This window comes from Calliopsis andreniformis, chromosome 5 (assembly GCF_051401765.1).
Source record: "Calliopsis andreniformis isolate RMS-2024a chromosome 5, iyCalAndr_principal, whole genome shotgun sequence".
Lineage (NCBI taxonomy): Eukaryota > Metazoa > Arthropoda > Insecta > Hymenoptera > Andrenidae > Calliopsis > Calliopsis andreniformis.
The window spans coordinates 5,846,307-5,871,281 of NC_135066.1; the positions used below are offsets into that span (position 1 = coordinate 5,846,307).

At 41.7% G+C, this 24,975-nt stretch overlaps 1 protein-coding gene across 1 annotated transcript in view; it reads left to right on the plus strand.

Annotated features, from left to right (window-relative positions):
• The window catches only part of Mtd (TLD domain-containing protein mustard), a 174,501-nt gene that overhangs the window by 37,736 nt on the left and 111,790 nt on the right, over positions 1-24,975 (plus strand). The window lies entirely within an intron of this gene.

Sequence of the window (24,975 nt, forward strand, 5' to 3'; positions counted from 1 at the left end):
GAGGAAAGTCTGGGGAAATTTAGTTTTCCTAGTGTTCCGAGGGACAGTTGGACGAGAGTTTTTCCGGTTGTTAATTGTTCAGTTTAAGCGCGAGGTTTAGTTGAATGAGAGAGTTTTAGAGGAGTTTTTAAGTGAGCATTCGTGCTTCACCAACACCAGTGATGGTGAGCCATCGACAAAGTTTCATAGAACATAGAAATTACAGGTTCAGTGCAGTAATTATATCTCAGAAATAACACATGGTAGTTAATTTGCAAGTAACATTATTATTTCACGGATATAATTATGTACTATGTCGAATCTGTCGTTTTTAAGTTTGAAATTTCGTCGGTGGTTGTCGGTCACTGACGATGATTGAATGACGACTGCCTACTAATTGAGTTGAATTTGAGAAGATTAATCTGAAAATCTGAAATTTCATCGAGAATATTAGATAAACAAAAGTTATTTTGATAATGAAAAGGATTTTAAGCTATAAGTAGTATCACTTTTATAGCATTGTTTCTATGAAATAAAATGCAAAACAATAACGAGCCATTAGTTTCACAAGCTTTCTTTTGAATCTGTGCTCGGGATTATTCAGCCAAAGGCTCGTATTTCATGGCATACCCATATCTGAAAGCGTCGTTTTTGTGGCGGAATTTTGAATACCAAACGGTGCGACATAAATTTCGCCAATTCCATTGAGGACCAGAATAGCTGCTTTATTTCTCGTGAAACGCGTTTTCGATTTTCCGGAAAATTTAGCCGCTCGACCTCGAAGCGAGTGACAGTGTCCACCGTGGCATTAGCAAACCAAATCGACTGACCTTTCAACCACGCTTTGCCACGTTTCGCGCAGTGGATTAGCCGATTTCCGTGAATAATCGTGGTGACTTGAGCTGTTAAAGTGGTCTCACATTAGGCTAGGTACCTGTATAATTTTACTGTGCTATGGGATGGTGTAACTTCATGCTTCTGAAAATTATAGAGAGAATATATGACAATCATAATTGAAGAATTAAACATTTTTTAAATAAAAGGAAAATGTCAACATTTCTTAAAGTAACAAATTTTTGAATATTCGAATATCTGAAATTTAAATATTTGAATATTTGAAAATTTTGAAAATTTGAATATTTGAATATTTGAATATTTGAATATTTAAAAATTTGAAAATTTGAAAATTTGAGTATTTAAATATTTAAAATTCGGAATATCTGAAGCGTATCTATATTAACGGAGTAATTTTCGCTGTAATCTTCATAACAAATGTGTTTCATAAATCGTAATGCTTTGTTGTTTGGGAATGCCTCTTTTCATATCTTAGGTACTGTGTACTCTTCGTCATAAATCATCCAAATTATCAATGGTTGATCTCTTTACATACTGATAATGAGTTCCTTCTTCATTGTTTATATGTATTCTTTAAAGCTTTGCGTCCTTGATGAGTACAATACACCCGAAAAGTTTGCAAGCTTCATAACATCCAACCTCCATATTAGAATCCAGCAAGTGCATTTTTAGCTTCTAAATAGTTCCAGTTTCAGTTTCAATAATCCATAACATTAATACTTCACAATCAGGATCCGCAATCAGAATCCATGAAACAATTCCCGATAATATAACAATCTAAACCGCTCTCCAAACGACAGAAACTTCCCGCTGGCGGCCAATTTCCCGCGCAAATTTGAACCAGTACCATCGTGTCCCGTGTCCCACGGCGGTAGCAGCGGAAAGCAAATATTTTCCCAGCCCCAGAGAAACATTCGTCGAGCTCGAAGGTAATGGAACGCGACGCACGGTCGGAATCCAATATCGTTCAATTTAATTACTGGCGGCAATAATTCAAGCGTTATCGTCGGGCCAGTGTTTCTCAGAGTGCGGGGCGTAATCAGTAGATGGCAGCCGCGGTGTGCACTCGCTACTTGCTGAGCAGCTCCTCGGGATATCCTCGTATCAACAGCCTCGGATGCGAAGCGTGGGCGAATCGAACGCATGAATTATGGATGCCCGAGGAACGTTTTAATAGTCGCTAAAACGCCATCGCCTCGTTCCTTTTTCCCTCTCCATCTCTATCAGACTCGCGATACGATTTCCTCGTTGCATCTCAGTTAATGCATTCCAGAAGGATGATATACTGTGCGCTGTAAGCTCGTGTCCCCCTGATAGTGATTCGTTAATGCAACGAGACGTAGTTTAGTAATTGCTTGGATAGATATTTTAGTTTCTCAAGGAGCAGAATATTACTCCTTTGTAAAATTCGGTCTTCTGAATACCTACAGCTATTTCCTGTAGATAAATTGGATTTACTAACATAATTCTGTGGTTATAAGGCAAAACTACTTATGTCATGTTTACAAAAAATTCGAGTTGAGGTCTCAATTAATATCTAAAATGTAGAATTTATGTTCTCAAACTCAAAGACAGCACTAGAGCTGGAACCTTGATACAACAATATCTGGAAAACAAAAACGTGTGACTTATGTCGCTTTGCCTTACAATCACAGAATTATTTGAATAAATCAAGACACGTGAATCTCTGCTTGATGTCCAAGCATCATAGTTTGTAGAATACGAGTATTTTTAACTCGAAGTACCTAGGTATCACATTAGAAGAAAGTCTGTAACTCAATTAATTCCAAGATACACTAAGCACACTAATGATCTTAAAAAGAATATTATTACTATCGAACTTCGGTAGTACCAGAGTTCTATTGTTGTCTAACAGTTATCGTTGTCGCTTAACAATTCCAATAGCCGTCAGTTGGTCCCCAGGCCCCATTGCCCGCGCAAAGAATTTACGGGATGGCCGCTAATTGACGCTCGGGATCGGTGTAATTGGTAATTAGCCGGGTAATGGTCGTGTTGTTTCGCGAATGGTATCATTTTGCGGGGAGGACAGGCAACTGCGCGAACGGGGTACGCTATTAACATTTAAAACACTCGACGACGATTACTTTGCCACGCGTGCACCCTTCGCTTTTTACCCTTTCGACTTTTTCCTGGCCGACTCTGCCTCTGGCATTTGCTTCGCAGCACTTCAGCGTCTACTCTTTCATTTTTTCACGCAAACCGCGCTCTTTGACTTTACTACCCTCTCTGTGCTCTAATTATACAGGGTGTTTCATAACATGTGGAACCCACTTCTGGAGTTGATTGTATGCTTAAAAATAATGAAGAAAAGTCGTATAAACACGTGTCCCACTTGTCTTCGTTTATGAGATATATATACAGAGTGTTTCAAAACAAGGTGGCTAAACTTTGCTCAGACTACTCATAATACATGAATCACAGAAATGTGAAATGCCATTGCATTTATTTTCCTCGTAGCCTTATACATATGTCTACTTCATTCTCAACGCAAACTTTCAGACTACTGTGCAACCACTCTTGTATTTCTTCGAGAGAGCGATTACTGCAGGGGAAGATAATGCAGAGCAGGGCTGCTATTTGCAAGCATGCACCAAGCAATGCGCCGGAAGGTACGTTCCTTGAGTTTCCATAGAGGTTCACCGCGGTTAACGAGCGTTCGCGTAATCTGAAATGAAAATAAGCCCAAGGAACACTAGGAACGCGTTGCGTTGCGCGGGTCGGCTAATTAGTTCCCAATTCATCGATTCGTCATTAGCAGCCGCGACATTCCCTGTCATCGAGATGCAAATCGGTGTATTAAACGCGACTGGCATCGTTTAGCGAGAAATTCTGACGATGTCTAGGGAATATTGCTTGATTGATCGCGAGAGACTCTTTCGTTGGCTAAAAACGCGACTCGGTCCTTCCGTAATCAAGTTAAGGGGCTTAGAAAGATTGTTTTCTTAAATTGCATTAACTTCTCTGAGCTTATTAATCTCTGCAATTGAGGAATTCCTTCCAGAGAATTTGTGGTTCGTTGGGCGTTCCATCAGACTCTTTCTAGAAAGGAATCTCGAAGTAGATTTGTGTAAAGTAGAACAGTTTGCCAGGGAATGAAAGTCTTGCGTTGGTAATTGCACGCGAACGAAAAGGATAAATTATTCAGCCCTCTATGATATTCCGTTCCATCCGCCTTTGCCTACCTTTCTGCGGCCATTTTTATGCCTCGAACCTTTCGCTCGCCGTAGCGAGGTTTAATTTCCATTTTCCTCTGTGCAAACATCGGGCGTTAATTGCTTGGTCGTCGTGGCAGGCTCAAGGACGTTAAATAGATTTTACCACTTGGAAGTCGAAGAACGCTGTTTTTAATTAACTTCAGTATGAAAGATCTATAGAGTATAAGGAAAATCTTTTGGTCCATTTACTGCACTGTGCTCCGCTGACGAGATTAGTCCTGAAACCAATATATCTGTATTGTTGTCAGGCCACTGTACTTGATGCACGTATATTTTTCATCTCAAATTCTTCGTAAAAAGTGGAGCTAGAGTAAATCCAAATTTCTGTATTCATGAAAAGTGGAGTCAGTATAAATCGTGAGACTTTACCATTTTACTTATTTAAGAATTAACCTCTCGCTCATTACTTTGAATAAATTTCTGCTTCCATCAGTTCCAACGCTAAAATATGTCTACAGTGAACCTGGGCTGGAAGTACAGTAGTCCAGACCAAATTCGGTCGCCGCAACAATGGCCCCTGGCATTGGTCCATCTACGCAACGTGGTCTCCATTCATCGACACTCTGTTCTTCTCTTTTTACAGTCTTTTTCCATAAAGTGAAAGAGAAAGTTATTAAATAGCCATCACCTATATAGCGGTTATCGACCCAACAAGCAACCCGTTCCCCCGAACGACCCTGACACTTTGGTCTGTAAATTACTAACTAGAGATTCGGGCCAGCTTCGGCTGGCATCGTAAATTACCCGCTGCTCGAGTTTCTGCCTCTCATTTTTTTTTCTCCCTCCCTTATCGCTGGATCTGCATACTTTTTCCCTGACACGTCTCTCCAGCCATAGCCAGACTTTATGGAGTTCGGTATTTTTTCCCTTTTTTTGAGGATCTTGCAGGGGTGGTCAGGACGAATCTCGTGAATCTTGAGCTTCCAAACGCTGATAAAAGTTGTTCCTAAAGAAGTTTCTGAACTAACGCAGTTTCCAGTTAGAAGGTTGGCGATGCAGGATCCTGAAATCAGGGATTCACTCTTTGAGCATTGATAGTTCGAGCTTCTATTGTTGTCACGAACTTCCTCTAGCTCTATCGATTCGCTGTATTCACTAATGGTACGTTTAATCCAAGCGAGCGAATGCTCGTTCGTCTCTCGTTTCAACAAAATTCAAGCAACACAAAAATTCTCCCATTCACTTATCGATTTTATTCATTTATAATAATTAAATATTGGTAGAGGTGGGAGAAGAGCCAGCACTCACTCACTCGCCTGATCTAAACTCTAAACGTACCATAACATCTGTCAGAGGATCAAATCCAGAATCTCCAATTTCTTTAAAATCAAAATACACTGTTCTCATTGTAACTCGCTGTTCCTCACTACCACAGACGTAACGCTCAAATACATAACAATATTTCCTATTAAACAGGAGACTAGTTAAAGCCTTAGAAACTTGAGACAAAGCGACAGTCGAAGACTCCTCCATTGAAAGTCTAATGGAAGCGATTCCCTGAAATTTCGCGTCGACTACTTAGTTGCATATTTAGGTCGCGTCTTCGCGGAACGTTTCTTCGACGTTGGAGAACGTGATCTAAAAATGTTCACCGTCGAACCGAGGACGATCGATAGCGTCGATACACTGGTATTCCTTTTGTTCGTGGGATCCATTCGGAATGAGGAGCAAGGCCTAGATTCGTGCTCTAACGATGATCAAGGCCACGCACAGTGGCGAACGACGATGCTGGAGCTGCATCGGTCCGCGTGGCTTCTGGGCCAGAGGAAACAAAGGAACCATCCTCCCCATTGTGCACGGAGACGGTTGCATGCATGCATCATGCGCTGGATGTCTGTTTATCAGATATTGTCGAAGGTAGCTTTTCTAGCCAGCCGTATCGAACATACGGTTATATTTAAGTGGATGGATGTGTTCAATCGAGCGATGGGTGATTGCTAGGTGGTTTAAGGTGAAGGACTAGCCTTTGAGCTGGAAGATAGGATAGAAATATTTCTTAGGATTTACTCTCGATGCTCTTAATACTCTTGGTGCTCGTGAAACTAGATGAAATGGGTAGAGGCTTTTAAAATTTAATCGAAAGCTGGAAATTGTTTCATTAACCCCTTCACTTATAATTTTCTTTCGTAATGTTATCACCTTCGCTGCCGATCTGAAACGGGCGACTATCCCAAACTACCAATCACAGAGCTCCCGTTAAACGAACATAGATCCCTCATGCACGAATCAGATTCGTTGAAATAGACGAAGGGGTTAAGTATTGGATGAGATGGTGTCAGTATTATAATACGGTAGGATCACTTGCAACTTATTAGAGTATGATCGAAGAGAATAATTTATGATAGTATAAAGAAAATTCAGAGCTCCTCGGTTTGTTACTGGCCTCTGTGAGTTATTCATGTACTCTTTCAGCAGTTTGTGTCTGGAGACATTTACTTAGACCTAGATACTGTAAAAAATAGGTATCGAGAAATAGTAAGTAGTTTCAGTCAATAATGTAGGTGTTTCTCTATTAAAAGGTATCAAACCTTACAACATTGCTATACTCTCATAGCAAAATCACTCTCACGAACATGTCAACTGGGTTGACAGTACAACCTCTCGAAAATCGTCACCGCCTGCTCCTCAAACCCTCCCCCCTCCACGTTCCTAATCACATGAAATAAATACAGGCTCCTGTCCATCCTCCCACCCCCGCGCCTCGAATATTAGCCAAATATCCAGCGGATCGAGGATTGTGTTCCCATCCAGCGGTGACGCAGCCGGTGCAATCATCGTCCCCTCGGAAACGGATACACAAGCGCTCACCTACATACCTTGAGCCTCGAAACTGGGCCATCGGATAATTATTCCGTCCTAAAGGATGCGCGACGAGCTGTCCTCCCCCATCCAGTTCATCCACCGTGTTTGTTTCGACTCGATACTCGTCACGCCGTCATTTCGCACTCGTCCCCGTCTATTGGAATTAAACGAGGGAAAAGGGTGACCGTCACCTTCGCGGAGGGTCGGAGGTGGGCGAGATGACGTCGACGTTTCGACGCGTGTCTCTCGGTGACACAATTCGAGGGTGTACAGACGCTCGACGTCTATAGACAGCCTGCTCCCCTCGCTCCATATTCTGCGCAGTCGATGTGTATCGATACGACCGTGTCCGACCGTCGAAACGTATCCGAGATCAATACGGGGGCACGCTCGAGTGACGGAAAATTAACTGGTTTTTCCGAACGAAGAAAATATATTTCACGGTATTCAACTCGGTATCGTTGCTTTTTCGCATACCTCTGATACATTTTTTTTTTAAGAAACCTCTTGCTGCGTGTACCTACACATTTTTTATCGGGGTTTTATGATTGATTGCATTCGGCAGCCAACGAGGGTGAGTTGATGTTGCTTCGAGTGCAGTGCTTAAGGGAAGGGGATTTGAAAGTTGGGGGACAAGGTTGGGAGGGTGACTTATATTGGAAGAGGGGAGGTTTTAGACGTGTCAGATTTAGATATTCGTGATGTGATTTTTGTAGGATGTTTAGGGGATGTTTACAGGATGTTGGGTTTTGGAATCACTTTGGGATAGGTTCTGAATTTTTACTTTCTTTTTTAGGTTGAAATATTCTTAACAAGTGTACTGTATTAAGTACTTAAAGTTGAGAGGGAAGTTAAATCAATTTTTCTTGTTTCACTGAATTTATGCCTAAGAAAATTAAGCGATCTTAAATAATCTTGGGACCTTGGAAGATACACAATGAACTCACCTCCAAAAAAATAACAAACAGTTTCAGAGATACTCCACTAGAAAAATTGCAATGGGGTGTCCCATGTATAGCTTCCAAAGTTAAAATCAAGAATTCCTCTGTCGTGGAAATTATCAAGACTATCTTCAACAATAGACTGCTCTCAACGATAGTCTCTCTTTTCACTAGCCAAGTAGAATATCACCTGTTATAGACAGGCCTACGTCAGTACTTAACGAATGCATATACGTGGTGTCACGTAATAGTAAAATACAGTTTTAGGCGGTCGAGGGGTGCGTTGGGGTGAGAGGTGCACTCGCAGTCGGATCACGAGTCTGTCTAGGTAAACGAGGATTCCCCTTGCCCCTTCGCACCCCTCAGGCATCTAAAACAGGATTTCGGTGCACTTGCACCCGCCAGCTCTCCCAACTGAACTACTTTTTCAAGCTTCGACTATTCAAACTCAATCCTTTCCAAAACGAAGTCAACTAGGACAAAATCGTATCCTATTTTCGGCTTATTTAATGCAGAGTTTTGATGTGGAATCGTCACTCTGTGTATAACAAGGTGATTCTTCAAATAAGGACGTCCCATGAAACAAACACTCGACCATCGTACCTTGACCCAATTCAGGGGCCCCTCAAATTATCCAGAATCGCCTATTCCTCGGCACAAATTTTCCCTGCACCAAAATTAACTTCCACTCTCTCTCATCACACACTAAAGTAAGCTCGTATTTCCTGCAAGTTTGAAGCTTGAAAGCAACACTTTTTAAAAAAGTATTTTCGTACATAATTACTATTCTAATGTATCAAAAATCATACTTATACAGAAACAAGGAAATTGAGAACTAAAGTTTGCAGATATGCTTTAAATAATAGTAACTTCCTCACTAATTATTTTCCCACTCATTTATCATCATATATTATTCAAGACGAGACTCACTCTGTATAATCGTGTCTGAACTGAGGTGTGTAGCCACAACCCTATTATACAATTTTACATAGTGTATTGTACATACTTTAATAACATGAAAGTGTCCAAATGTTCATGCACGATAGCATAAATTTGTAAATATTCCACAGCCTTCTCTCACAAAATTATTCTGTCTTCATGTACCCTTCCCTTCAATCCTTCTTCCATCCACCACTGCATGACCCACGCAACCCTTAACTACATTAGACAGCCTCACACGTTACCAAGCGCAAATAGGTCAGCGGTGGTCCAGCGACCTCCGTCGACAGCGAATTCCCCAGAAAGGAACGTGGACAGACTCCTCGATCGACACATCGGAAGTCCTGCCTTGAACGTTCCATTTCGCCGTGAATGGGCGTCGCTCGTGTCCCAGGGAATTAAAAGTGAGTCCTCGTTGCGAGTTCCTCGAAGTAGATCGCGCGAGTCGGGTCCTTTTACGATCGACCTGGGAGTCGGCGCGAGTCGAAACGTGGGGGGTCGCCAGCTCGAAATGGGGGAGGGTCAGGACTGCCTGGTAACGAGCAACGCGGGGTTGATATTAGGGAGGAACGATGTGCTCGCAGGCTCGTCGAAAGGAGAGATTCTTTCGGCGGAATCGAGATACCCTGAACGCCTCGCCTGGCTGCTACGCGAGTCGACCTAAGTTTCTTGATTAAATTATCGGAAACACGCTCGGCCTGTGCTTCCTGAGGCTCCAAGTTCGGATCGATCGATTCCACCGATTCACTTTGACCCTCTTGGTGGAGGGTGGTCGAGGAAGTTCGTGCTTGAGAGTTCGTGTAGTTTTTGAGGGGCACGTGTTGATAGGGGAATTTAACCCTTAGATTGTGTGGGGAGTCAGTGTTCAGAGTAACTCGAGTTCTTGTGTCTGGTATGAAAGATCTTTGTGCATCATTTGTAGAAATTAGACTCTTCAGGGATATCAGTAAGTGTGTAGCTCTAGCTTCGTCTGTAGGTTCTAGTATTAAGACAGATATCCGTGACTGTAAGGCAAATCGACCTATACCCCATTTTTAAAAAGTTCGAATTAAGGCCTTGATTGAAGTCTAGAATATAGAATTTATACTTTACGAAAGAATAAAGGGTAACAAAAAAACTTTTTCATTGAAAAATAAGGGCTGAAGAAGACACAATTCCATAAGACAGTCTTTCAACCCCAACATCTAGAAACTTAGGTTATTTTACCTTATAGTCATAAATATAATAAATTACAAAAGCACATATTTCCAGATAACACAGTTGAAACTAACACCCCTGAATATTTCACATCTCAATTACTTAATAGCTCATTTCCTTCCAAAATAAAATTATCTTACCTCCGCCCAAATTTCAGGCAGCAATCCCACAGAGACTCCAAGCAAAAATGGATGAGACCAACCCTTACTTCACCCTTCAGAGTGACTCTTCTTCCTTCAACTTCCCTTTACTTTCCCAAGAAAACCCTCTCGGGAGCCGTCCCAAGAGTTATCGAAGACATTAAAGTTTTCCGAAACAGGGGAGTCCTAGTGTCATGCTCTTGCGTCGCAAATAATAAATCCCTTTCATCCCCCCGTCGCCCTTGTTTCCCGAGGAATGCGAGGATGACAGAGTAGAGGGTCGGGGGATGACGGAAGGGGTTGGAGGAGGGCGGTGAATTCAGAGGAAGCCTCGACTCGAGGAACAAGTCCGCCCGTGCCATTAGGTAGATACTTCTCTCTTCAAAAATGTCTCGGCGCGAGGTCATTGGGTAAATGGGTCAAGTAGACGTGCAGTAGGTACTTAGCGTGCACTTAAGTATGCAGATTGCACGTAACGCTTGCATCTGTACGCGCACGTTTAAATATTTACGAATCATGCGCTGTCGTAAGTGGCTGGACAAACAGAGAACGCCAACCCTGCGTCGTCTGATTAATTACGCACCTTCCAGGTGGGCGCCTTTTAGGAGAACGCTTAAAGCACCTCGCGGCGGGAATGTGTTTGACTTCCACTTGTGCCATCGACTCGAGATTCTGTCCTTCAGCCCTTGCTCGTAGCGAATGTCTCTTGGTTGTTATTAAAATCGTGTAATTTCGCTTTGAAGAAGGGGCATGTTCTTCAGCCTCGCGTTTTGTAGCAGACTTATTGTCCTGGAGGAGAATAGGAAAATGGGAGCTCTGTTGGAGAGGTGCTCCAGGCTCTGACCTTGAAGCTTCTTGATACCACCCCTTTTTTCACGAAGATTCGACTGCTTCAGGCCTTCGGGGAGCTTTGGAGCTGTTAATCTTCTGCTTCTCGTGTTTCCTGATCGTTTCTAAGCATTGGTCTCAATTTCTACGCTCAGGAATATCATTTTATTTCTACAGTTTCTGTAGTATTATTAATTATGAAAAACAGTAAGGAGAGTTTTAAGAAGAATTTAAGATAATTCTATTCGATTTTTTGTATGAAAGAGTCTTGAAAAATTTCATCGAGTTTCGTCACTTATCACAGTGAATCTTACATATGTAAAGCTTTAGAAATAAAGTTGCATTTTCATGGAATATTTCCAGAGACACAAAGCAGTGAACTCGAAACTTCACTATTAGCTCACGCCGTAAATTTCTGTTGAATACCTCGTTCGACACTATTGTTGTACACAATTTCAAGCTCCGTTCCATTGCAGAGGAGGCAGAAGTGGAACAGGAAATCGGCCGTGGCCGCCGAAAGTGTGGAAATAGGATATTCCCCTGGTACGAAGCATATTCCTTCGAATATTGGATCCGTGCTATCGATGCCACGAAACCTTACATTCCTTACCTCTTCCTCGCCCGCGAAGGGATTCGTTTTCTTCTTCAACTATATCAAACTAAAGCTCCTCTCGTCTTGCGTAACACTCGTGCCATTTAAATGGGCCTGGTACGTATTTTCGCCTATAAATTGCTGCCTCACTTCGTTGTCTCGTGCTTGTGGGACCCACAACCTTCTCGGTTGAGGGCAGGTTTCGATTTTCCTTGAGCGAAGATTGAATCGAGACCGCCTGTTTCGACAAATACGGTATAACTTTCAGGGAGGTCCTGTTTATGGTCTTGTCTCGATGATAACGCAAATTTTGATTGTTCAGATCGATGTTGGCGTAACGTGCTTGATTTTTGGGTCACTATGGGCGTAAGTGTATGCCTTTATATAGTGATATGTTCGAGGTTGGAGCAAGTTGTTTTAAATGTTGATGATTATTATCTCGTGATAAAAAGGGTAAATTATATGTTCAGTGTCGAATAACATGGAGGACTGTTACTCGTGAAAGCTAAAATGAAAGAATTGATTTTTTTAAAGTGACACAATTTTTATGATTGTACTGTGTATTGTGATGAAATTGCTGTGGCTTCATTATACTAGGCATATTAGTGTATAGAAAATTCATAGGATTCTAGTTGGTTAATTTATGTGTTATCTATACATAGTTTCTTACTGAATAATAAAAGCTGAAGTAGATCCTATAACTCCATCATACCTTAGGTCTAAACGTTTGCAATAGAAGGTCAAACAGTTGCGTGATGACTCGAATCTCCACGCTAAGAGGCTGAAGCATTGATTTCGTAAACAGGAAGCGATCGTGATGGCGGCGATCGAGAAAAGGGACGGGAAGGGATTATGTATTTCGTTTTCGTCATTGACCCGAATCACGGTAAGAGAGAGCCGTAAAGCTGGTCTTTGCCTCGAAGTCTTGACATTGACTCGCCACTGATTTCGCAGCGCACAGATTTATTCGAGGCTCTTTCTTTCAAAGCCGACTGAATGAAATCGCAGAAAGAGGAACGTGTGTCGGCGCGGAGTTAGTCTGTCGCGAAAATGTTCCTATAAATATTGTAATTGCCTCAGTGATCGGAATAAGCTCAAGGTTTACGAGGAACTGGTCAAGAATGACTTACCAGTTACCAGTGAAACAGAAATTAGAAATATTGTGCAGTAGGTTAGATTTTATGAAATTAATTGGAGTTCCAAAGGGTTCAAGGACTGTCCAAGGGCCCAAGAAACTGCTTAAGGGTCCAAGAATTGTTCAAAGATCCAAAGATCTTTGCAGGCGAGTTTAGACGGGGGTGGAGAAAGGGGTGGTATGGCCACAAATGGTCACACATGTTCAAAGATGTCCAAGTACGTGGTCTATGGTCATCCAGGTGTCAGAGGGTGTTCAGTGGTCCCAGGGTGTCCAGAGGTCCAAGGGTGTCCAGAGGTCAGAGGATGTCCAGTGGTCCCCCCATGTGGTCCGCACCCTCCGGAGGCCCTGGAGCGAGTGAGCGGATCGCAGTCCTCTAGGAGTATGAATATTTTCCGAGTACTAATAGGGAACCAATCAAACGATTCTCCCCTTGGTGGGGAAGACATACATACCCCTGAAAGATCCGACGAACCTCTCACTCGCACCGGAGTCTCCGGAGGGTGCGGACCACCTGGGGCGACATCCTTGGACATCCTTGGACATCCTTGGACATCCTTGGACATCCTTGGACATCCTTGGACATCCTTGGACATCCTTGGACACCCTTGGACACCCTCGGACCCCTGAACACTCGTGAGTCTTGACCATTGGTCATCTTTATCAAAATTTTTTTCTCCTTACCCTATCTTATACATATCGCCTACTCTCTCCCTATATTACTACCAATATTTTTCTATTTATCATCATTTACATTCACACCACATTAACAAGGCGCATCCACCGCTACATTTTTCCCCTCCTCCTCTATTTCTTTTCCTAATTTTCAATCCCACTAGAATCTTAAAGAACATCGAAAATAGATTTCAAATCTAAACTTCCAAGCTGCGCCGTGTCTCTCACCGTGCAAACAATTTCTCTCGCAAAATCGATCTCAACGACGATTGCTCGTTCCCTTCAAAACACACACACACATACACACACAGCAGTCGTTCCCCCCTCCCATAGATAGGTTTTACGTAACGCGTGAATTATTTCACGTGGATCCGCGATCGCGTGGCCGCGGGCTAACGAAACGCGGCGCGCGCACGTGCGCCTCGGCGCGGGGCGGATTACGCGCGCGGCTGCCGCCACCCTGACGAACGAGCAACGTGCCCTCGAATAGAGTTTAAACTAGTTTAATGCGTCCAATTAATCTAATCATGGCCGATCGTTATTCGTCCGCAGGCAGGAGCGCGCATTACGCAACGCGCGAACCAAGCTTCCGACGGGAACTATTAATTCCCCCCCTCCGCCCCTCGCCGCTCCTCTCGTTGTAAACAGGCCCGACGCCGACGCCGTTACGTCGAATTACACGAGGAACCTAACGCGTCCGCGTTTATCGGACGTCAGGCTAATCAGGTTCCACGAGATATTACATCCTGGGAAATTAGATACAAGGTGCACCCTTAACGACTCAATAAACCGACTTGTTAGCGTGATCAGCGATTTGGGTAAAGCGTTCTTGGCTAGGCTAAACAGATTCTGGGGAATGGCCTGCCTTTGGGAACTCTTGCTTCGTTTCGAGGCTGTGGACTATGCAGGTTGTGTACTCTTGGTTAGGGGATCTGGTAGACTAAGTGTGTGTGTTCGTACATGTTGTTTGGTGTGGAGTGTGAAAAGTTATATGACTTAGGAGCTTGATAGGAGTATGTTCCTGAGTGGAAATATGCTGATTAAAAAAGTTACTGTATAGAAAAATTTGGGGAAGAAATTAGGTAGCTTTGACTGAGCGTCAAAGCTGAGCGTTTAGGTAGCTTTAACTAGAACGATTTTTGACAGAGTGATCGTCAGTCAAAGTTAGCCAATTTTTGTCCAAAACTTTTCTATGCCATAATTTTTCCGATCAGAATATTTCGTCTATTTTTCCAAGTCTAAAGTATTTGTATATATACTAAGGTGTGATATTATCCTTCTCCGCACAGTGTACCAGCAAAGTCCAAAACAGTTGCAAAAATAGAATCCACAAAGACGATAACAAGAATATTCCGAACCATAAACTGCAAAGTGAAATGAGGTTCATTTCCAGTCCCCGCGATATATCTTTTCATAAAGATGAATGTTCTCCAAGTGAACGTGTCGTAAAGAAAATTAAGGATCACTAAAGTTAACGTACCATTTTCTCTTGAAAAGAGGCCCGATAGACGGTTTCATTAACCGTGCCTGCCTGAATAAAAATTTTGATGAGTATTCATTTGCTTCGACAAGGCTTCGCCGAAAGACCATCCGAGCGTGTTCCTTCTCTTGATTATTCAGTGTGCAGCGAGTACCGCTGACAATCGAATTTACGACGCCTGGCTGACGTGCCGCGATAAAATGCTCCGAAAGCCATAAACGTAGCGGCGCATAGGTACGATAACGCGCTGCAGATAACCGCCAGAAAAAAGACGCGCGAGCTAGTGAATTCAGCGATGTTCACGAGAACGCGCGACAATGAGTCTCGCCGACAGGAAACGGTGTTCGTTAACCCGCCTTCAAGCACGCGACACGCGGTTTTCTTTATGCTTTGCGTTATCTGCCTTGCAAGTCTGATATCGAAGGAAAGAGGGAGGGAAAAATGGGGTCGTTGATTTTGGTAATATACTCTTTTTTAATCGTTCAGAAGGTGAAGTCTGAATTCTGAATTTCGTGTTGATGACTAGGTACTAGATTAGATAATTTCTATTTTCCTCCTCAGCTTCGTCGCAGTCACTGGCTGAAATGCAATTTGCATAGAGACAATTGATGAGCGACGATCGAGGCTGTTACGAGTTTAAATTATTAAAGTTTGATAGATGACCAAGCGAGAGAGATGATGTAATGTTTTGTAGAATTATCGATTATAATCGGTCAATTTTCTCCTCTGGAGTGGAATTTAAATACTGTGCAACTTCCGAGAATGGAATGAAACTACTGTTCCACTTTCAGAAATTAAGTTGTCTCGAGAATTCAAGTCGTTCGCAGCGAAATTTGCTGCGCATTGAAATCTTGGGAATCTTCGATAATAGAATTCTCAATTTTTAGCCTTCCCGATTTATTAAACGAGTCATTATTTCTTATGAGTATTCTCAAGCAGAGAATATCTCTACTAAACCTTCACATTAGCTCGCAGCTGATACAATATTAACATAACAACACGGTAGTATGAGAAAATAAATCCTCCGATCCAACCTAAGCTCAGCCACGTGTCATCAAATCAATCACCCCCTCTTTCTCTCGTAACACACTTTGAGCCAGTTTGACGACGGCGTGTGATCAAAAGGCGAAGGTCGGTCACATCGGGCCCACAGTCCTAGCCAATAGGATTCGAGGATTCAGCTCAAGGATCCCGAAGACCGGGCGTACTTGCTCCATTCTTCTTCCTCCTTTGTTGTTATTAACTTTCGAAACGTCACGCGTGCCTGGCCTCCGTCGACGTCCTCGTCCCCTGCTGTCAGAAGGGCCATATTTCATCTGAACCAACCCCTCCCTCTTCCCACGGACATGAATCGAGAAAAATGGTAACAAAATTTAGTCTGTCACGGCCCATTATGGAGGGAAAAATAGCTGTTCGAGGTTAAGCGGATGGCTGTTTCTGGTTTTAATACACGTGTCGCTGGTACTCGCGAAATCTGGTTTCATTTTATTAAGATATCTGCTTCTTTTGATGTCGCCGATGTCCTCGCGATAACACGTTCCTTCGATATTTTTACGACACTCTCGTACATGCTGAATAAAGTGGAAGTGGGCGTTCAGCGAGTGGTTGTTGTGACAATGGATCTTTTTCGCTCATTATGATTGTTACAGAGTTAGCAGTTTGACAGCGTTTTGGAGGACGTAGACTGAAGTAGACTGAACTATGGGTGTGAGTTAAACAGTAAGTTCAGGTGGACCAGGTGAATCAAGAGCTCAGAGTCAAACCCAGTTTTTCCAAGTTTCATTTTTTTTTATCAAAATCGAGAAGTAAATTTTAATAGTAGCTTTAATAAATTTATTCAAAGGGCTTAACCATGGTACACACGGTTGTTAAATAAATGTGGAGATTGAACCAGTGACGTGTATAAAAGTTACTTAATCTTCTGGAAAGACTCTAGGTGGATTTGTTTGACTTGAGTCTGGCCATAACACTGTCAGCATTCCTAGCTTTGATTCATGGTCCACATTTGTCGTGTTTATTATTGGGCATACAAGTTGCCACTGTTGAACACGGGAAGTGTGTTCATGGCTATAAATCCTGAATCGTTAGTTCTAGCCCCTCGACTTGGGGATTCAATCGGGTTTGAGTTCCTCCTCCTTTCTCTCTCTCTCTCTCTCCTCTCTCCCTCTCTCTGGAGATAGAACACTATTTCCTAAGTGAAATGAAGATATTTTTCACGGTGCCTCGATGGAGATTCTATTATTAATCTATGTTTACGCGTATCTAAACTTATGAGAAGTGGTTCTACTCTGAAGTGGCTCTTCCATTAAGAAATTGCTTTTTCCAATGCTGATGGATATCACGTTGTAACAAGTGATTCAGGACTATCATAGTCAGACTCCAATAAAGGGCTGTAAATATTTGAGTATGCTGACGGGGATCAAGAAAACAATTTTATTTAAATCTGTTGGTAGAAGCCCTCTTTGGTAGACGTATCACATAAAGAAGCCAGGGTTCAGTGGCAGTATTTTGCATTCTGAATTATGTGCATGGCTCTCGCAGGCTACGATCTGAAATTGCGTGTCACATGATTTAAAGCTTCAACAGAATTTAATATCCCGAGGTAGACTGTAGATCCTCCAAGCAATAGTAGACTCTAGAATTTCAGGTCCCAGTGACTTCTCTAATATTGTGCTCTAACAGTAGACCCTTGAGCGTTGAACTCTAACATGGACTACATACAACTGTAACCTGTAAACTCTAGCAGATCCTCGAACTTTGGAATTGTGAACCCCAGCAGACTTTAGAGTTTCAAACTCCATCAGCTGTTAGAACTGCTTAAATGGCCAGCACCTCAGATTCCAGAAGCTCGAACTTCACCACTCTGGGCTTCATGACCTCTACCCTCTTGATCTCTCAACCTCGATCAGCTCTCAGCTGCGTGAAAGTTCCAATTGCTCCTCAAAGAGTCGTGAATATGATATGCAATCATTTATCATAGGCATACTTTTTCTCTTAATTAATTTACATTTGTTTTGTAAGGAAATTATATTAAGATCACTTGGACCCACATTTATTTTCTTACATTTCTCATTTCTGTTGAGTAAAACGGGTCTGTCGTACTCGCCAGCTCATGTACTATTCGTGTCCCATGAGAAGTCTCCTGAAAAGCATTGCCTCTAATGCTTTCCAAGAGACTTCTCATGGGACACGTATAGTACAAGTCGCGTGAACACACGAGTGAAAGTACCTGCTGCCCTCCCGTGCGTGAGCTAGAAACGTGCCAAGGTCACGATTTGGCGTGAACTGTTCCACGAGATGACGAAATGGAGCAAAGCCTCCTGATGCTCCAGGAAATCCGCTGATGATAATGGCTTTCAGGAAAAAGAGTCCTAATGAGCTTGAACCAGATCCTTTAGCCGAGCTGCTTCTTATTTGCCATGAAATTTGGTCTTGGATACGTGAATTATTTTTGTGAACGTTGAAATAAGACAAATGTTACAGGCAGCTGTAACTTGTCATTGATTCTTTGGGGAATAATGAGGGTCTCTGTGAAGAGAAGCTTTCGAGGATCTTTTGGAATTATTTTGTTGGAATCTGGTTTCTTGTTTGAATAGGAGCTGGGTGAGTTTTTGGAATTTCCTGTGATCTCTTTATTGGCTTGAAAATTTGTTAAGTTTTAGTATCTGAATATTTAAATATTTAAAAATTCGAATAATTCAAATACATGAAAACTGTATCAACCTGACATTTGCCATTCGATAAAGATTGAGATGATCTGATTTTTTATCAGAGCACATCCAAGAAACTTTCCACGGCCCCTGAATGAATGAATCGCAAAAACTTGATAAGTACTTAAGGAAGAAATCCAAACAGCTAGAGCCACGCAACCTACATGCGTCTCTGAATAACATGTGACGAGATTAGACGTACACGAGACAACTGTAACGGAGTATCAGTGCCCTTATCTTGTCAGCAGACTTTGGTTCCTCTTTGAACAGTCACCAGGTTCTTTCATGGGTTATAGGTCACGTAGTCGTACCAATCTAAGGTGATTAACTTATTATAAAAGCTTAATCGAGTATATTATGAATGAAATTAATGAACAACATTGAACGTCTATTAATTATTATTCTATTATTAAGATAACTTCTCTATTGTTTCTATATCTCCTTCTGTTCCTATTCTAAACAAAACTGAGCCATAAGTGTTCCATCAGATGTTCCACTTGGAAACACTCTGAATGCTCCTCGTCTATTCAACACTCACGACCTTCTTATCTTCTACGAACGACTATTAGAACGACGCTAGATCCTATGCAGTACACACGTTCTAAACGTTGCGTATCGGTCTTAACACTCGACTGAACAGATGCGTCGCAGACGCGTGCAGAAAATTTATCAAAGGCCTGTTACGACGACGAAGTATCAACCGAGTCGAATATTCTTTTCATTCTACAAAATTTACTAAATTAGCCACCTTGACCTCGTTCCAAAACTCTTCTATTTTTTTCCTGTACCCCAGACCTGACATAATTCGCTCGTTTCTCGATCCTCCATAGACCAGGCTTCGTTACTTTGCTCCAATTCTACCAGCGTTTCTTTTACTCGAGGATTAATCTCTCTATTGCGTCGCACGCCAGAGATGTTTATACGAAGATCAACCGAGAGTACACGCTGCGTTTTAGCTACTGGGCTTTCGATTGCTAAATGACGACGTAATCACTACTGTTATTTCAAAGATCATTTATCTTGCCCCTCGAGCACGTTGTATTTCTTTCTCCACTCACGAATCTCGAATTCTTCTTGAGTTATCGCTGACCTTCGAGCTGGTTGAATAGGCAATGAAACTGTCTACACTTTGGTAGTCGAAGAATTGATATTCCAGAGATCAGAAATTCTACAGGGTTTTGGGCGAGCAGAAGACTCTGTGTACTCCATTAATTATTCCTCGGTCGTGGGAGGGAGACAGAGATGACAGCGATATTCTGATTCTGTACTTTACGTTCTCCAGGTTTTATTGCAATCGTCAGTATGCAGTTGTGAAAAGCACACAGTGGTTGATTTCCATTTGAAGCACACCACAGGTAAAGGGTTCACACTTTGCATGATCATGAATAATATTAGTCAGGATCGCGGACTAGTAGAATAAATAAAACGACAAAAAGTGTTAGTTGATAATTACTTTATTTAAATTTAAAATCGCAGGTTCTGACAGAGTCTCTATTAAACGTAGACCATTGGCATTCTCGCTTGTCAGCGACAGGTGCAGGCTTTCTAGATTTTATTTCAGAAGCAAGTCGATCCTTCGATTTTATTCATTTTATTTAAACCTGTTATTTCATCGCGTTCTTGAAACCCAGTAGTCGAAGTAGATTCGTTGAACGAGTGGTTTTCTGGGTAGCTGGTTAGTCCACTTTCGGTGCGTCTTCAAGTAGATAAGCTCGGATCAGAAGAACCTGTGCAACTTTTCGCCACGTGCGTGTCGCTTAGAAAACGAGCGACATTCCACGCTCGCATTTATGCAAAACGCAGTTATGGGTGAATGTGATCGATAGGCAGACGTCTGCCAACTTCGCCAAGAATAGCTGCGCGTCTGACGACGACGCTGACGTGTTTGCCGACCACATTTTCCCCTTTTTCGGTTAAATTTGCTTGCTAGTCGCTGGGAGACGATTCTTTACCTATTTTGGCTGCGTTTGTCAGTAAACTTAGCCATATATCAATAGTAATTCTCCTGTACGAGGAATTACTATTTTTATGATTCTTGGCAGATCTCTACTGTTGCTTTCTGAAGAAGAATAGAACATTAATGAAGAATATAACTATGAATATGATGTGGATGGATCTTGAAACTTGCACGCACTTGTGGCTCTAGTCAGTACAATTACAAAGATTTTAGATACTAATATTAATTGTGATTAGAGAGTAAAAAGAATTAAAGATAGTATATTACTAGAAGTAGGTCCTGTGATTAATAAGTATCTACATATTTTCAGAAATTTTCTACATATTTTCTCTTTACTCAATATCGCCATATAACCTACTGATATTGTTATATAATTCTTATTATTCTCTTAAGATTGCCACTTCGTTCAATATTACTCATAAACTCCATTCATAATGTCCACAAAGAGCAATTTATCTCTTGGAGATAAATCTCGGCATCGATCCACCCAACCACCGATCATAAAATATCCAGCTTCACAGCTTCCGATGATCAACACAGGGGAACATAAATTCTTTGTGCTATTTACCCAATATTTCAAATATAATCTCAGGAAACAACTGTCTCCAATATAACCCACATCCATGGGTCCTGACACTTGGATCATTTTCACGTCAGCGCACCTTCGTTTTCTATATCGTTAAAATGCACGACGGAGGCAACAGGAACCGCGAGAACTGGCATTTCATTGTTCACAATTTCGACACGTCACCGAATTTAACAGTACATGACGTTCGCGATGAATACTTATCCCAGCGTTCGTGGTTCAGCGGTTCCTGTCGAATATCTCTGAGCGAGACGCTAGATTTACATGCCAGACACGCGAGGAAAGTAGTTGAACGTTAGCTGAGAATTCTTAATACTCTATGGACCGAAATTTCTCTTTGCTTAAAAGGAGAAGAGGGAAAATAGTTTATTTTGTATTTAATAATCAGTTTTCTAGAATTTTTTAGAGGGTGTTCCACGACAAGTGTCATGAATTTTTAAGAGTGATTCTATAGACCAAAATAGAGCAAAAATGAAGGATAGTGCATGGAAAGAAAATGAAGAATTGCGTCTGGAGCTCTGTTTTCAACTTATTAATTGTTGAAGATATCTAAAGTGCATCTGAAACGTGTCTGACTTGGAGATTCATTCCACTTCGAGCGCTCATTAGCCAAGTCAGACATAGCGGTGTTAGTAGAATAAGACAGTAGAATATATCTAGTCAGACTAACTCCACGTGCACTTCAGGCGTACTTTCAGCAATTAATATCTCAGAAACGAAGCCTCAGCTGCAATTTCACTATTCTTCATTTTGCAACCTATTTTGACTTGGAGAATCGTCCCTTAAAACCTCTGACACCTGTTGTGCTTCCCCCTTCCACGTGAATTTACATGTATCTGTGTCTCATTAACACAAGGACAAGTAAGAATATAGGGAAACAGACTCAAACAATTATTAGACCATCTCATTAGTAACATCATCTTTCATTTCACATTCTGTTGCAAACGAATGGAAACTTTTTGACAACAATTTTTTTCCAATTAAATATTAATTTTCTTAAAAGTAAAACAATCTTCAGTGACATTATCTATGGGATGATCCCATATCTTCAATACTACTTGTCACAGTAAAAAGTTTACATCTGCTCTGTTCTTCCAGAGTTAACACTCACCTCCCAACTTTTCCCCGATCATCCACACGAAGGTAAACCCTGCTGTCATCCTTCTGGGAACTCCAGCAGTAGCCATAAAAGAAACGTCGAACTGCGTTCAGAGGAATAAGCCACGATTTCAGGCCCTTAACTCGTTTATAGTTTCGCGTAAAAAAGAAACGATTCGCCCAGCGTTTTATGAGCGATTGTTTTCATGAAGCTGTTCGCGCAGCCGTTTCACGCTAAGTTCCACATTTTTCTCTCAATCCTCGCGCTAGACCAGCAGCAGTCGTAATCCTCGTTGCGATAATGTCCAATCGGAACGTGCTTTGAATATATGAGTGGGTATCAGAACTTTGATACGACTGGGTATTCGCCTGTGCAGGAATTTGGCACGTTTGTATACTTAGGGGGATTAAATTGACCGCGAAACTGCATGCATTTTATGATTGCAAGATTATAATGGCTTGGAATATTAATTACAGTGATGTATGACTTAGAGAGGATACATGGAAAGTCTGTTAGGGAGGTTTGAAGAGGATCAGATGCATCTGGGAAAAATGATTAGTTTATCGGGCCACGTGTAGCGAGTATTTTATCTTGGGGACTGGATATGATTTAATCGAATTAATCTGATTAAATCGAATACTCGAATATTAAATTTAGTCAGAAGTAAAACACTGTGGATCATTACTTGGTGCAGAAGTGGAGTGTGCTTATCGATGTTGAGACATGGAATAATCGAGAACCCTAATGTTGGCTAACATTCGTTTGCATTGCCTTCAAAGACTATGATTCTAGTCTAGGGCTTGCGATATCCTGGGCTCTCTGATGTTTTCACATTCTGTGATATCCTGGAGCTTGAACGACTTGATCTCTGAGAGAAGGGTAAGCTCTCCATTCAGAGTAGGTGTTGTATTTCCAAACAGAATATTATGTTAGTACATTATACTAGCACTTGACTAGTCCACTGTAATTGGGTCGTTCATCTGTCAACGTTGACACTAGCTTCTTCCATATTCCGTTTCAACAAGCTAATCTTCATATGCAGTGATGCCTTGAAGTTTATTTATTCAAAAAGTAGGATTAGCAAGGAGCGTATTTTAAAGTCTGCCGAAGAAATTATTTTTAAAAATTCCCCAGGCAAAATTTATCATTCCATTAAACCCAAGCATCGTCATGTCATACAAATAATCCACGCATTTACACAATCTTATTTCAGTAATATTCCTCATAAGTTGTCGGCTTTGATTACATAAATTTGTCTGATTACTGGCAGACCTTCGAGTAAACAAGTTCCAGCGTCAATGCACGCAAATCTGTGGTCCTGTAATAAATACGCAAATATGCAGATGGCGTATCGATTCTGTTTCCGACTTTTCCTGATGTCGCGTTTTAATGGGAAGGGGCACTCAGATTCGGACTGTTTCGCGAGAGTTCGATGTCGAGGTCTCCGCGAGATTCCAAGGGGAATTGTTCCGTCGTTAGTCGGCCGGAAGTCGACGAGTTCGACGGGTGTTTAAGTCAAGATCTAGCCTCATTGGGGTCGAGTGGTGAACCTGACATTGATCCAGGTCGAGACGTCAATCGATTAAGGGATGCTTCGTTTAACCTTCTGGCAGATGCTCTTTTCTACCAAATAATTCTGCGGTTAAAAAGCAGAACGACCTAAGTCACATGTTTTTGATTTCGAGATATTGGTGTTTAAAGTTTCTAGCTTCAATACTATCTTATGGACCTGTGTCTTTTTGAACCCTTATTTTTGGACGAAAAAATTCTTCTAATTCCCTTTCTCCTTTTTTAAAATATAAATTCTGTATTCTAAATATTAATTAAGGCCTTAACTCGAATTCTTTGGAAATGTGACATAGGTCGTTTTGCCTTACAACCGCAGGATTATCGATAAAATATGAAGCACTGTGGTAACTCTTCCCTCTGCCTCTGAGAATTTTAGATTCCATGGTAGTACAAACTTGAATCAGAAAATTAAATTCTGTGGTCTAAAGGCTCTACAGGAGTTTCAATGTTCGCTTTTCTGTCAAAGTGAAACTTGGAATAATTTATCTATAGAGGAACATCTTCATTTCTATTTCATTAATACTCTGCTGACTTTTGATGCTTTGAGGAATTCATAAAAAATCTCTTTTATTCCCTATATACATATTACTTAATTGCATAGCGTTGCAATATATCAGTTTTAAGAATTCTGCTTGAAGATGAAATTAACGTTGCATAAATATTACATAAGTGACCCAGCAGACATCAGAGGGGTGCGACAAGAAACGAACGTACATAGAAATACTCTATGCCTCTTTGGAGCGCAGCGTGGCAAGACTAATCCGCGTTCAACTGGCGTCCTGCAATTCTCGCGTGCAGGAGGAGGGGAGTTTTATTTTTCTGCCGTCTCGGGACAAGGATGAAACGAGCGGCAGTGAAGAAAGCAGCAGGAGCGAGTGCTTGAACGAAGGTAAAACGCAGCATAAATAAGGCAGCCTATGGAGAGTCGGCTTACTGGGTCGAGTCGCGAGCAAACTTCCCTGCGAAGATTTAGCTAGGCGAAAATTAAAATTCATAAAGAGTAGCCTGGCTTCGGAGGACCTGTCCTCGCCCCGGCTGCCACTCGAAGGTCTCCCTTGAAAATAACTGCCACTGGTCCTGGTTTCAATTTCAAATCCCTTGCACCCGTGTGATCCATTCATTTTTCTAAACTACTCTCACGTGTGAGACATAGGACAGAACGTAGGATAGACCGAAGAATTGAAATGGTGTAGCTGCGTTCTAATACAAGAAGCGACAGTTTCTTCAGGATTGTGCATTAACCTCTACATTTATG